This window comes from Takifugu rubripes, chromosome 10 (genome assembly GCF_901000725.2).
Source record: "Takifugu rubripes chromosome 10, fTakRub1.2, whole genome shotgun sequence".
Taxonomy (NCBI): domain Eukaryota; kingdom Metazoa; phylum Chordata; class Actinopteri; order Tetraodontiformes; family Tetraodontidae; genus Takifugu; species Takifugu rubripes.
In genome coordinates, this window is record NC_042294.1 from 1,960,094 (window position 1) to 1,975,014 (window position 14,921).

At 46.9% G+C, this 14,921-nt stretch overlaps 1 long non-coding RNA gene across 1 annotated transcript; it reads left to right on the forward strand.

Annotated features, from left to right (window-relative positions):
• The first annotated feature begins 891 nt into the window (after nt 1–891).
• On the forward strand, nt 892–2,536 carry LOC115251271 (uncharacterized). The gene is made up of 2 exons (XR_003889844.1): nt 892–1,315; nt 1,903–2,536. It is a non-coding gene; the product is annotated as an uncharacterized lncRNA (long non-coding RNA).
• Nucleotides 2,537–14,921: the final 12,385 nt, after the last annotated feature.

Below are 14,921 nucleotides of genomic sequence, written 5' to 3' on the forward strand. Positions count from 1 at the left end.
TGGAAATATTGAGAGTTACCGGGACATTTATCAGGTAACATTTGAGCAGCACCACGGAGAACCTTTTGTAAGTGGACGCAGATAAAGATGTATGTTCTGCCTCTGCCCCGGTCCTTTAACGGCAGCGACCCACCAGAGTGATCAGGATATTGGGTTCAGGTTCAGTCCTCGCACCTCCACTTCATTTTTACCTCTAAGTTCTACTCCCAAACCTCATCCCGACCAAGTGAGAAGCAGCAAACGTATTGAAAACAATGTAAGATTGAGCTCGGGCGCATCACGATTCCCCTCATGGTCGAGATGTTTCCACAACGTCAGGTGTGGTGCATTCAAGGAACCGTCTGTAGCCGTCTGTATAACTGCATCACTGAGGCTCCTGACAGGTGGCACAGGGGCCACCATCCTGGAGCCCCCCCCCCCCCCGGCCGGTCTGTGCAGATGAGGACCGACTTTAACGGACCTTCCAGGTCTGAAGAAGCCAAGCCTGAACTCTTTGGCCCGACAGAAGTGAAATAACGTAATATTGTGTACTGTGTTGTGTCAGAACAATAATAATCCCTGACAGAACCAACCGCTGGGTTCCCTAATGTGTGCTGACACTTTAATGGAAGCGTCTTAGAGCCCCTTTGTACCAAAGAGAAGACACTGGAAAGTGTCAGCATATTGTGTGTTGGCAGTGCGGCGGTTGGATGAAGACGGGCGATGTTGCGGCTCACGTGGAGAAGACGGCTCCCCGTCACAGGCGCGAGCTTTAATTATCAGAGCTCAACGCGCTGGTGCAACATTTACAGCTTTTCTCTGCAGCTTTATTTATTTATTTTACGGTGCAGGATGGAAAAGCTCTCCTCTTTCCACCTGTCACCCCCCCCCCCCCCCCCCCCCCCCCCCCCCACAAACGGTTGTGAATAAATAAATCCAGCTGACCTGCAGCAGCTCCTCAAGGAAGCATCAAACATGTCCTCTTCGGTTGCAACTGTTGAACTAGGGACACTGGACCTTTGACCTCTAGACTCCCTCATAACTGGGCCCATCCCCCGACTCTGGAGGTTGACCTGAAACCTCCTGAGGCGTTTCTGGACCTGTCCTCTTGTCTCCTGATCTGATCTCAGAAGAAAATGTCCCTCTGGTATGTGAGAAGTCCTCTTTTGTCCCACGGCAACATGGGACAGAGCGTCGTCCTTTAGCGACCCGCGTCAGCTCGGCCGTCGGATGGCGAAGGAGCGCGGGGAGGACGTGTGCGCCTCATCATCTCCCGGGTATCCGTGCGCCTGTCAGTCCCACACGTCCTTCCGAGCGCAAATGTGTCAATTCCAAGGTACGCTTATTCATTATGAAGAGAGTGATGGCTTGTTCATGCATATTTTACACTTTCAAACCCTGCAACTTTCATGAAAATGTCCGAATGAGACGCGTTTAAAAAATGAAGCCAAGTAATGTGCCTGAATAATTCATCCGCAAATGTCTTTGATGAGAATCAGCAGCAAGGTCATCAGTCTGATTTGGGCAGGGAGGTTTATTTATTAATCCTAATTGCACACGGGCCTTGTTTATGTGAAGGCCCTTATGGATGGGGTATATAGGGTAACAAATAAAATAATCCGGGCGTCCCTCTTGAGTTCTGAATATTTTATCGTATGCAGAGGACGGAGCAGCTTCTCTTCTTCCCTTGTCACGTATCGGAAATAGCTTCAGCTAAAACCTGTATGAACAGGCCAGGATGGATCTTTCTGGAGCCGTGTCTCCCTGTTCCACCCTGTCCTGCCTGCTTTTTAGCCATATCTTGTCTAACCTTGTTTATTCCCAGCAGTGGCATTAGCAGCGCCGTAAATGTATTTATGGGGGTACAAATGTGGGGCAGCCAATCTGAGGTGGATCTATAAATCTGGACTGTTGATTTCTCAGGGCCAGGAGGTGCAGGCCAGCGATCAGAGTAGCGGGAACGTATTCCCCGAGTGACTCTGTTGACTAACGCGCAGAAGCTGAGCAGCATGGCAAACAGCACCGCGACCAAACCTTCCGCCTCTATTAGCGAGCTGGCCTTCGCCGCTGAGGTGAGCAACGGTCCGCACATCCGTCCTCCATGAGCTGGTGCCATTAGCTAACATCCAACTGGGATCTGACTCAGCAAATAATGCCGAGCTGTGTGTGTGTGTGTGTGAGGAAAAACTCCAGTGAGACAGAACAGCACCGTGTTATAAAAGCTGTGGGAATTCAAACAATTATCTGTTTACTGAACAAGTTTAACGGGGGCTGAAATATGGCAGATTACCTCCAATATAGTTATTTTTTTTTTACCTTAAATCACGTGCAGAAGTGCTATTTGATGGCTGAACTAGGGTGTTCAGATGATTATATTCAGTGATTTATCTCTAATCTCTTTTATTGCTCTCCTTAATGCTGTATTTTCTTTGAAATCACATTAAACTCACTGTTGTGTTTATTACAGATCTTAATTAGCATCAGCATCATCCTGGATGTTCTGATTTAAGGATGTGTTCATGAAAATGGATTATAGATAAATATTTTTTTACATTTAGCTCTTGTTTGACACCTGGATTTATTGATCACTGAAGGTGAGGGGCTCCGCTGTTGCTAACATGGTCTATATGAGCGTTTCCTCACTTTCCGCCATTATTGGAGCTCGGCTAACAGCTCGGCTAACAGCTCAGCTAACAGGTCGGCTGTCTTTGATGAGTCCGCTGACAACTCTGCCTCAAATTCAGTGAAACTTCCCCACTTTAACCAGCTACTCTTCTCTGTACCGTGCTGGGATGGCAGTCCATCAGCATCCATCTCACGGGGTTTACAGGGAGTGTAGGAGAGCAGGCTCGTGCCTCTTTGGCGTTCTTCTGCCCACAAGATCGGCAGGGAAATCAATGTGCTGAGTAAACTGATGGGCGCAGTTTGCAATCAGCCGCTAGGCCAAAAGTAATCATGGCACTGAAATAATCCAGGAAGGTTCCGTCTCTGTAACAAAGTTAATAACAAAGGAGTCACCCAGACGCCCACCTTGAATTAGATATTAATCCTTCTATCGCGAAGAATTACGTGAACGGCTCTGAAACATCGACCCCGCAGAGGGAGACGTCTTCACGGGACAGTGTCTCTCTGCTCTGAGCCCCTGACGGACTTTTGGGTGTTTTATCGCCGACACATTTTCAAGATTCCCAAAGATTCCCCGTGTCCCCGTCACAACCGAGAGAAAACTTCAATGTCCTCTTTTTCGCCTCATTCCTCGTTAAAAACCAAGTAATTACCCTCCTCCGACGAGCATATTGTGTGGATTTCAACGTCCCAGTGCCTCAACGGTCATTTCTTTTCCACTGGGACGGTGTGACCAGGACAACCATGGAGGCGGGAGCGAGTGGCCCCCTTCAGGAGAGCCCTAATGGGCCCAGATTGAAATATGCATTCATGCTAACGGGCAGCACAGAAGCATCCCACACATGTACTCGTCCGTTTCAGCCGTATTCTCTTTCGGTGCGCCTCTTTTTAGTCCTTGTCAGGTTTGATAAGAGGCCTGTGGAATAGAGGATGCTGCTCGGGGTCTCCGGGGTCCTGCTTTGACTCCTGTTAGGCTTCATTTAGTCAGATAACCTCTGTGGATTATGCTCGTTTTCAGAGGCCGTCGTTCCTGACAGCTCGTTATTGGACCCCACACAGGGAGCGCCGCACGTGCACACACATGCAAATGCACGTGCACCCAGGAACAGGGCCTGGAAACACGCAATGCATGATAAGGTTTCCTGTTTGGCTGATGTGATAACTGGTGATTATTACTGGCACTGGGATGAGGAGGCGGAGACGGGGTCATGTGACCTGGGTAGAAAGGAAAATGTTTATTTCATTTGCTCCAAGAAGAGGAGTCGGTGACTCTGAACCCACACGCAGGTTCTGCTCCTTTCTGATGGATTCTCCTCCCTGTAATGTTTCAATCTGCCGTCCACAAATAACTTGAAGATGTCAGAATTCAATTAGACAAAGTTTTGGGATCCGTCCTCAGCGCCGCCTGTCAGGCTGAATAATGGAGCCATCAGCCCCGGTGGCGCGGGCTCTCTGGTGTGGATGGAGACCTGTAGTCTGAAGGATGGACCAGGGAAGATGCAACAGGCTTAAGTGCATCAAGGCGTGCACACACACGGGCACGCACAGGCGGAGCGCCGTCCCGGGGCCGGTCCTCTCTTCATCCCTAGGGAAGCTATTTTTCACGCTTTCCATCCAGCCTGCAGTGACAAGCCTCTGACAACTGTTGCTACGGTGACACCTTTGTGGCTCCAGAGGAGGATTCTGACACCTTATCCCGGCTAAAAGCACCACCCGATCGACCGGCGCCGTCGAACCTTCGGCAACCAGACGACTCCATTTCTTATTGTAATGCTGCACGTGTGACTGTTGATGCTAAACTCGCTCGTTAAACGTAATTACAGCAAATGAAACGGTGGAAGCTGTCACCAAATTATTCAAAAGTCATTTAATCCCATGCAGGAGACTCTCGAGAAGCAGAATTTGTGCTTTGGAACTTGTTTGTTTGAATAAACAGGTAATTAAAACCAGGATTGGCTTTAATATTAAGAATTCCAACCGCCATCTGCCACCACTACTGGCGTCTTCTCTGGAGTTTCACCTGTATTTTTGCAGTTATGACTCGTGGCGGTCGCGCACGTGGGGGCGTCTGTGCGCTTCGGCTGGGAGCAGAGAGACGGAGAGACCTCGTCAGTCTCAGACGAGCGCGGCGTCGGCGCCCGCCATGTGTGGCTGGACCGGCTGCTACACAGGATCTCACTCTCAATCCATCCCCACCTCTCTGAAAACATGCACAGGGACAGCATGCAAGGTCAGTCGACCCCCCCCCCCCCCCCCCCCCATCACACACACACACACATTTTCTCCTCACTTCCAGCTGCTGTCAGCTTCTGCTGTGAAATCAGGAATCGGTATGGCCGCGCAGACGTCGGGCAGATCAGGGAAGGCGAAGGTGAAATGCCAGCATGACATTCCAATCTGCTGTCATGGCAACCTGAAGATAAACCTGGAAGCAAATACACGAGCATTAAAGCAGGATAAAAACCACCGCCGCCAATCTCGGAGTCTCAGAGGGAGCGCCGGGGCTTTGTGGTGGATCATCTGAGAAATGAAAGAAAGCACAAATAAAAGAAGCAGTGTTGACAGCTGGTCCCGTCTGGGGAGTCCAGTCAGGGGCCACACCGTGTTTCTGGACCACAAAATGTGAGGCGAGGACTTTGACATTTCTGCAGACCAATATTTGATGACTTTTACCACTAACAGAGGACACCGAGTCCAGCTCCCCGCTCCTTCACCCTTTATTATTATATTGCACCTCCTCCATTATTCAGCTGCCTCTTAGTGGTTCAGTCCAGCAGCGGTGTGGTAACGGCAGGTTGGACCACATGTCTCTGTCTCTGTCTGGGAGAGGACCACATGTCTCTGTCTCTGTCTCTGTCTGGGAGAGGACCACATGTCCCTGTCTCTGTCTGGGAGAGGACCACATGTCTCTGTCTCTGTCTGGGAGAGGACCACATGTCTCTGTCTCTGTCTCTGTCTGGGAGAGGACCACATGTCTCTGTCTCTGTCTCTGTCTGGGAGAGGACCACATGTCCCTGTCTCTGTCTGGGAGAGGACCACATGTCTCTGTCTCTGTCTCTGTCTGGCAGAGGACCACATGTCTCTGTCTCTGTCTGGGAGAGGACCACATGTCTCTGTCTCTGTCTGGAAGAGGACCACATGTCTCTGTCTCTGTCTGGGAGAGGACCACATGTCTCTGTCTCTGTCTGGGAGAGGACCACATGTCTCTGTCTCTGTCTGGGAGAGGACCACATGTCCCTGTCTCTGTCTGGGAGAGGACCACATGTCTCGGTCTCTGCATCTGTCTCTGGAGAGGAGAGCAGACCAGACCAGACCAGACCATGACCATGACCCAGTGGAGTGACAGAGGCCTGTCAGGTGATCATGTTTCTGGACCCCGGCAGCCTTGGCCTATAACAGCATAGCTAAGATGTGACCTAACGATTAGACGACCCCCTAAGTATGATAATTTGTCTGTCTATGATAGTAACTGGAACTACTGAATTAGTAACAATAAGCTTTTTCAAAGAGGAAGGTAAGTCTGATCTTAAAAGTAGAGATGGAGTCAGCCTCCCGTACCTGGACAGGGAGCTGGTTCCATAGCAGGGGGGCCTGGTAGCTAAATGCTCGGCCCCCCATTCTACTCCTAGAGACTCTGGGAACCACAAGTAGACCAGCATTCTGAGAGCGGAGCGGTCTATTGGGCTGATAAGGTATCACTAGCTCCTCCAGGTAGGATGAAGCTAGGCCTCTGAGGACCTTGTAGGTCAGAAGAAGAATTTTTAAAATTATTCTAAATTTAATGGGCAGCCAACGAAGAGACGCCAGTACAGGAGTCATGTGATCTCTTTTGTCAATACCTGTCAGAACTCTGGCTGCAGCATTTTGGATCAGCTGGAGGCTTCTTAAAGAGTTGTTTGGACACCCTGATAATAAAGAATATACTGTATAGCGTCTATTTATATAGCGTCTATTACAATCAAAATTGTTTCTAGGCGCTTTCCAGAATCCCAGGGCCTGACCCCAAACAAGCAACAGTGGCAAGGAAAAACTCCCCTTTAACAGGAAGAAACCTTGAGCAGGACCAGGCTCATGTAGGGGGACCCTCCTGCTGATGGGGGGCTGGGTAGAGAGAGAGGAGAAGGGGGAGGACAGGTAGAGGAGTGACAGTTCATTACAGGTTCATCATTCTCCAAACTTTGCTCCCTTTTGGCTCATGAGGACGCGTATGCACGTGACAGTGTGTGTGCATGTTAACAGGTCAGCTGGTACAGGTGCACGACCACTTTGCTCCACACACTCTTTCTGAGGGGGAAACAAATCAGAAAATACAGAGTTTTTGTTGGAAAACGGTACGTCCTCAAATGTGTCTACATTTTGAAATCAAAACAATATGTCGGTGTGGTTTTGGGCATTTTAATACTAAAAACAGAGATCACGTGCTCTGTAGCAATAAAAAAAAACCAGACGAATCAAACCTGTTGACCTTGGAATCGATCTCTTCTGCCACTAGGGGGCACTATTGAAGCAAATACCGTTTACACCTACAGCCTCTTCATCCAAACTGTTTAACCAGAGCTCAATGCCCCCCTCCTTTGAGTGGTAGTGGTGGTGGGGAGTGAGGGGGGGGGGGGTGTTTTTTAAATTGCTGTTTGTGGCAGTGATAGCTGCAGAAGGAAGGTCTCTATTTTCCCAGCACTTATATTTGGCAGGGGCCAAAGGCTTTAGCAAAGGATTGGAGATTGGAGAGTACACTGCAAGCATTGTCTGTCTGTGTGTGTTAGAATGGGATTGAACCTAAGAATACTCCACGTTCAACCCCCTCCCTGGAGATCTTTGTCCCCTCAAACCCACAAGCAGCAGCTTGTTTCTTGCTGGACTGTATTTACTGTGTGTACGCCTGTCCTCAATTTCAGCCATAGATATGCAAATCAGACCGGAGTTATTAATCGGAGTGTCACAGGGATTATGCAAATAAATAAGAAAAGAGCGTCGGGAGACGCAGCGGAAATAGAAGAGTGCGTGTCAGCAAACTTGTGTTGGCATTCGGCAGAACGCGATAGTGTTGTGTGAAAGGGCTGGATCACGGCTCTGATCATCGTCTCCTTGTTGGGGCCTGATTGAGGCTGCCGTGGCGAAAAGGTCGCCTTTGCAGCCGGAGACGTCGATGCCTGTCATAGGACAAGAGGTCTCCCATGAATCGCTCCACCGGCTGGTGGGATGTGCAGAGGTTGAAGCCCCAGCTCGATCCTCAGATGGACATAATGTCCAGATGCGAGGGGACAAAATCCTCCATTGTTTTTTTTTCCATTTGTTCTGCCAGTTTGGCATCAAAATACTAATGAAACAGTTCTGAAATGAACATCTTCCACAGGTAATAATGACGCCGGGAAAATGAACAAAAACGATTGAAGCAACGGCAGAAGAGGCAGGTGAGATCATTTTGCCCCGTTTTTAGGCAGATTTCACTCTTTGTGATGCCCCTCTTTTAGCATTCTCACAAACTCCTCAAATTACAAACGCTCAGAGACATTTGTTTACATTCTATTACAATAGTCCAGCCTGGCAAGGAAAAACAGGATTAGAATAATAAAACGCCCCTGATACTGTCTTAAGTTAAGTTATCAGACATTTCTGATGGTTTTTTTGGACATTTTACTCGATATTCTGCCCCTTTCCGATGGTTGAAACCCGTGAGGAGCTGCAGTCAAAAGTTTCCTGTTCAGCATCGTCACCTCAGCTGCTGCAGAGTTTGAAACCTGGAATGTTTCCACGCTTCCTTTTTTAAATCAGGTTCCTTTCCTGAAAGTTCCCCTGGTGACTTTGCAAAAAAACAAAGTCATTCTCATCAAAGGATCAATTCAAGCTTTGTCCTTTAGAAGAAGGAAAGGAATCAGACCTACGCTCTGCAGACCAGGACGTGTGGTGGGTGTGATGTTTAAAGCTGCCACCATCCCTCCATTCCTTGCAACCCGCTTCCACTTGCTTCTAATCTACCTGTGGGACTTTTTAGATTGGAAATAGATCACATGCACCACCTGCGGTGGTTCTTTACCAGCGCGCTGGACGATTATTGGCAGGTTTTAGGGCTCGGGCGTGAAGGGTGAGCGAATGCGTTTCTGCAGATGACTGTGAGGCAGGGAAAGATTGAATTTCCTGTTCCTCCCATCTGTGTGTGTGGCGAGAAATAGGCAGTGATAGATGAGGTACATGGAAGAAGACAGCTACCCCTGCTCTGCAGCCCGGCTGAATCAGGGAAGTGTCTGCCAACTAAATGCCTCCTCCTGCCTCCTCCCCTCTCTCTCTTCCTACCTTACACCCTCATTAGAATTTCTCTGGGCCCCCCCGCTCATCTCTCTCTTTCCCGCTCGGCTCAGGAGTCATTGGATTCGTTAGTGCTCAATAGACAACAGATCTTTAGTCATTATGATCCGACGCTACCGTCAGCTGCTAATGGTCAAAAAAGCTTGGGTTTCTTTCACCCGCGATGCCTTTTTGTGCTCACGCGTTTCAAACTGGTGTTCAGATGAGTTAGTTCTGTCTGGATTGAATAGATCTCATGTCTCTTTAAGGACCTGCTGAACCTGGGGAATTTAATTAGCACCCTGAGAAGTTCTGAATATCTTGGCAGGTGTTTTTCTCATCGCAACGGTTTGATCTGAGCAGAGAGGTTAGTGCAAGTCCTCACAGTGGAATTCTTCGTGCTCCAAAACCTTTCAAGTGGAGACTCGTGGTCTCTGGGTGGATGGCCTTGAATTGCAGGTCCATTGTTAGAGGCCAGGACACAAACTGTGGCAGGTGATGGTCATTCTTGACCTGTGGCCTTTCGAAAAGTTCCTCTTTTTTTGTCCTTTCAGCCACCGCTGCTAAAGCCTCTCATCTTAGCCTTTGTGTGCTTCTTCATTCATTGCTTGAATAAATGTACACGACCCTTTAAAATAACAGGTGCTGCCCCGGAGGGCACACTTGAGCAATGTGACATTCCAGGTAACCCGAGGTGACTTTTAAAGAATGGATACGTGAAGGACAGGAGGACGAGGATGGGGGAAACGGCAGGACGGGCAAAATCGAATCAGTGTAAGAAGACAGGTTAAGCAGAAAAGGTTAGAGCAGAAATACCACACAGAACTACCCTGGAACCATTTCCTTTGTGGTGCTTTCAAATCAAACCATGGATTCAATAGATGAAGCTCCTGGCTGTGGGGAGATGTGATGTTATGCAGCTTGGAGCTGATCTCATTCTTTGTGAAAAACACTTGAGCTGAAGGTATTTACACTGTAAACATCAGCCAGAATGGCCCTAAACAACAACCTCTGCAGCCCATCAATAGCACTCAACACTGTTTAGATCTGACCATCTGCTCTGAAGGTCATACCGAGTCTCTCATATCGTCCGGGACGACAAAAGCTCAGCTTCATACACAAGTTCATCAAGTCTATCCTGTCTGTCGGCAGCAAATTTTTGTCCTTTCAAAAGGGAAAAAAATGTAGTGAATGTAGTAATAAACAGTAATAAACTAATAATAATCAGCGCAAATATGTAAGTCTGGTCACATGAGACAGTTTTCCACAGTCAGGGAACAGTCATTTGGCTTTAGCACCTACACACACACACACACACACACACACACACACACACACGCACTGGTTGCCATCAATGCTTTTATCAGCACTTGCTGCTGACCGACACCACCGTTACGGTTCTGATGATAATCAATCTCGAATCAATTTGACACTAATTGCTGAGTCAATGTGGGAGGCTGGTTAAATATGGAGACGTGTCTAAAAGGCCGGTCAGGATCTGTCCACCGCTCTGGGAGACAGTCGGGCTGCGGGCTGCTTTTATGACTGAAACTATAAGAACCAGGTGGACACATGAAGAGAAGAGCGAGCTGCATCTCCTTCAGCTTTTTGAAGAAGCCTTCTTGTTCTTGCTTTCATCCACAGCTGAAGCTCTTCAGCTTCCTTCAGCTCCGAACTTTTGAAACGGACTAAATGGACTTGATTCGATTACTTGTGCAAAACTGTCGGTCATTGACTTCAGGTTTGTCCAGCCTTTATCTTTAAGAATAGTCCCACTCGCTCCCCGTTTCTATTAGCAACTTTGTGTCATTAAACCAAAAGATGGAGGCAGATTTTGTATAAAAGAGATGAGGCAGGACTTTGGCCCATTATCATGCTGGCTAAAGGTGCTGTGTCGCTTAAATGGGGTTGCAACAGACACAACCTCTGGCTGCTTAAAGCAGCTACTTTGTGACATCCCCAATCAGCTTGATTGATTGGAACTTAAGCCACTTCTCACCTCTGATTGGCAGTTTAATGACATAGAGGAGAAGAGCAGCTAATAGAGACAGGTCCTTTAATCCTTCCTACAGCAAAATGCTCTGCAAATGTAGAGTCTCATTTGTTGGTCTGATAATAATAATAATGAAATCATAGAAATCATCTATAATAATCTGCCAAACTATTTTCTTTGGTGTTCCAACAATAAAGGCACATTTGTCAGAATCAGGTGGTTCCTGTTGAAATGAATCAATCCCTCTAAGTGCCTGCTGAGGCTGGTACCTTCTGTTCCGCCGGTCAGGCTCAGACTGGACCACAGACTGGACCAACATGTGATTTATCTTCTGAAGAAAACAGAAACAGTCACGATAGCTTCCACTCACATCTGTTTTGCACTGACATTTATTGCCATTAGCCTTTAGAGCTAAGTGGCTAGACCACGAATTCCCATTAATCATAAATAAACATAACTCTAAAGTAGGTCATGCTCTTTGGATTTGACCCCAAAAGAAAAGAAAATCACATTGAAAGTGGTTGCTAGTTCCCTTCCAATAATTTAAAGGCAGCTCTCACCTACGGCTGGTGTCAGGAAATGTTGGCAATGCCTCTCGACGATTTGTGATGGAATCTTCCATCTCTTCTTCAACCTCAAACTTCATCTTCAGTTAAAAACATGAGGTTTTTCACACAAGGTTCCTGTAGAACAGAGGTGTCAAACTCAAATACCCAGTGGGCCAAAATTCAAAACTAGGACAAAGTCACCGGCCAACATTGATATTTATTGAAAAAATATTCCACCAGCTATAACACAGAACCTTTTCATATGGACCCAAACTAGTTTTGCTCAACAACTGAACATGGAACAAGCAAAGGTTAACACAATACAATATATAATTTATTATTTCACATATGCAAAATCGAAATTCAAATAAAAAAAACACATCACTGGCATTCAGTTCTTCTCTTTTAAATTTCAAAAGCAGTCTTTTGCCATTGTAAGTTAATGTAGTGTAAATTTAATGTCTTTTCATCTCTTTCATCTCTCTCTCTCTCTACTTTCTGGCACCTTTGAGTCATTTCCAGGTGTTTGTGCTTGTCTTGGTGTTGCGTTTTATAGTGTCATCTGCTGTTGTCCTCCTTGTAATGAACATTGGCTCTACATACAAGACAGACAGGTCCGTCTTTTACATATCTAAACAGATATTCTGCCTCCTACCTGTTCAGAAAGATCTTATTTTCTGCCTTTCCTTTAATCATTTTTCAGAGGGGTAGTGCCAGAATTAGCATTAGCATATAAGGTCGCTATGACTACTTCTTCTTTCTTGGTGGTTAGCAAGCCACATACTGGTGCATTACCACCACCAGCTCATGTGGACTGTGGATTTTCACACCAAAACACTAGCAGAGCATTCTGGTATTTGTAGTATTAGCACATGCACTTTAAGCAATAATACCGGCAGGCCAGCTCTTATAATCAATTGGTATGGCTTCACAGGCCAAATATAATTACGTTGCGGGCCAAATTTGGCCCACGGGCCAGAGTTTGACACATATGCTGTAGAATAAACCGTAATAGTAGAATATAAAAGGCTATTTCATTTAAAAGGCTTGACGTGTGGGTTCGCTTTGATGTGAGCTAATTCTATATGACCATGACCTCAGGGCACCTAAAATGGAGATTGGGGTTGTGATAAGATGTGCCTTTAGAACACAAGTGCACAACTGGCACGCACAGTAAAGGCTAATCGTGTAAAGGAAGTCTTTTCTTTGAACCTTTCCCAAGAATGTATGAATAAGATGAATTAAGCTCAGATGAGAGCACACAGCCGCCGCCGCCGCTGCAGGAGTCGTACCAGCGCTCGCGTGTTTGGAGAAGCAGGATTCTAAAGTTGTCACACTGATGTCGTTAACCCCAACCTTGAACTGAATTCGCAGTAGGAAATGGAATTTATCCACTTCCTCAGCACGGGCGCGCTGTTAGCATTAGCCGCTCCCCAGACTTACTCAAGTTTATTCAAGACGAGGACAACATTCGCCATTCATGCTCGCGCCGATACTCTCATGTTCGCAGTTTGAAGCGAGGGTTTCGTTCCAATTCCTCTTGGCTGTTCTCGGCTGGCGAGCGACGAGTTACAGTGGAACCTCAAGGATCCTTTAACCTCCTCTGTCATCATGAGCAAGACGAGGGAATGTTGACGAGGGTGCGTCGCCTGCCGCTCAGAATTTTGGTGGATGGATAATCACTCCGTTTTGTGTTGTTTTGGCTGCTCAGATTTGCATTTGCGGACCCAAATATCTTTGATTCCGAGCCAGGAAGCAGACGGCCAAAAGTGATCTTGATGCAACGGGGATCAGCCAAAGACTTCACTGACTGTGTCTCATTTATGAATCTCATTAGATTTGACCTGGAAAATAAACTGGAACTATATTTTCTTACCATGCAATACTTCCAGTTGTGTCTTCCAGCATTTACAGTCACAAGTTGTCCTGCTTTGTTCAGAAAAGCAACTTTTTAGGCTCCATAAAGCATTTCTGGAAATAAAGTCAGTTATGCCGGATAAAGTTGGAATGGATGACAGAACGGCTGCATTTCTATATGCTTTTACTTGGTAATTTCAAACAAACTAAAACTGAAAAATGGTCCTAAATGTCTGACGGCCGTTGGATTTGAGGCACAACGGATACACGTTTGGCATTCATGCGACTTGTGCTGCCATAAATCCAGTTATGGCTGATGATAAATGAGTCTGGAGTGATAGTTAATCACCGACAGCCAGGGAACGCAGCCTTTTGGGGGGGCCTCCGTGTTATTTATGAAATTGCAGATTATATTCAATCATTGTCCTCATGCTCTGCGTTGTGCACGCACACTGTGGGCAGCATTGATATTGACTGAGGGCTTTGGGATTCTCTGGGAGTCCTTCCTTCCCAGATCTCCTCGGACGCAACCAGGAAGGAGCGGTCTGACGCGTCCTGACGCATTTGGCGATGGCGGGAAGAGAGCTATATTCAGCGCGCCTCTTCTTGGCTGGCGGAGCTAATTCACATGAAAACACACACATGTTCTGTTGCACAAACCGTTCCTGGCGCGATGTGACACCTTGACTTTGCACATTTATGACACTCGGCTCGTGAGCGACAGGCAGACATGAATATTAACCGGTAACTCTCGTACAATGGAGGTTGGCTGTGATTGGCAGCTGGACGGCAGCGGCGCGCTAATCAGTGCTCCTCTTGAATGAGTAATATTTGTCCCACCATATGCTTCCTACCTGTAGAATTCTGCGCTCTATCCTGGAAGTGTTACCAATCTGCATGTTTTATAATCTGATTTGAATGGCTAATGAGACCAAGCTGCGGCTGCTCGTTAAAACGGCTGAATATTCAGTGGAAATGTTAAAGCGTAAACACCGCGTTTGGTGGAACTTGCTTGTTCACTGGAGGTATTTGACCACAAAGCCGCGTCGTTTCTTGGGCGAACATTCGGGTCTTTCTGTAGAGAGATGCTCTGAAAATGGACAAAGGGCGATGAAGTAATTAACTAATGATGGACGTTTCCTGTGACGGGGGATCCTTCTTTGCCTGCACCAAAAAAAGTTCAACTCTCTCCCATAAAATATTCACAAACTGCCTTCCCCAGGGATACCCATCCATCATCTATATATAGCTTTCTCCTTTTCCATGAGCATGGATCAGTCCCATTCCAGACGCTTCTCCAGTGGTAAATGATGTCTGGGATCTGGCGCTGGCATTGCCAGGTACATGAATGTTAGTTATCGGTGAACTAGCTAAAGAACTAAAACACAATAAAAAGGACCAAGCGGCAGAGACGGGAACGTTCCATTGAGTTAGTAGCACAGATATTACACGTATTCATTATAAATAACGGGCATTAACTTATTTTATTCCTCAGCACTCATTAGGGAACCTGTTGAGGATAAACCCATGGGTTATGACCTCATAGACGTCGTTGGCGCAGGAAAAGCATTAAGTGCTTTATCAGATTTGTGAAATCAGATTACACCGAGGGGAGGACTTTGATTAAGCAAAAAATA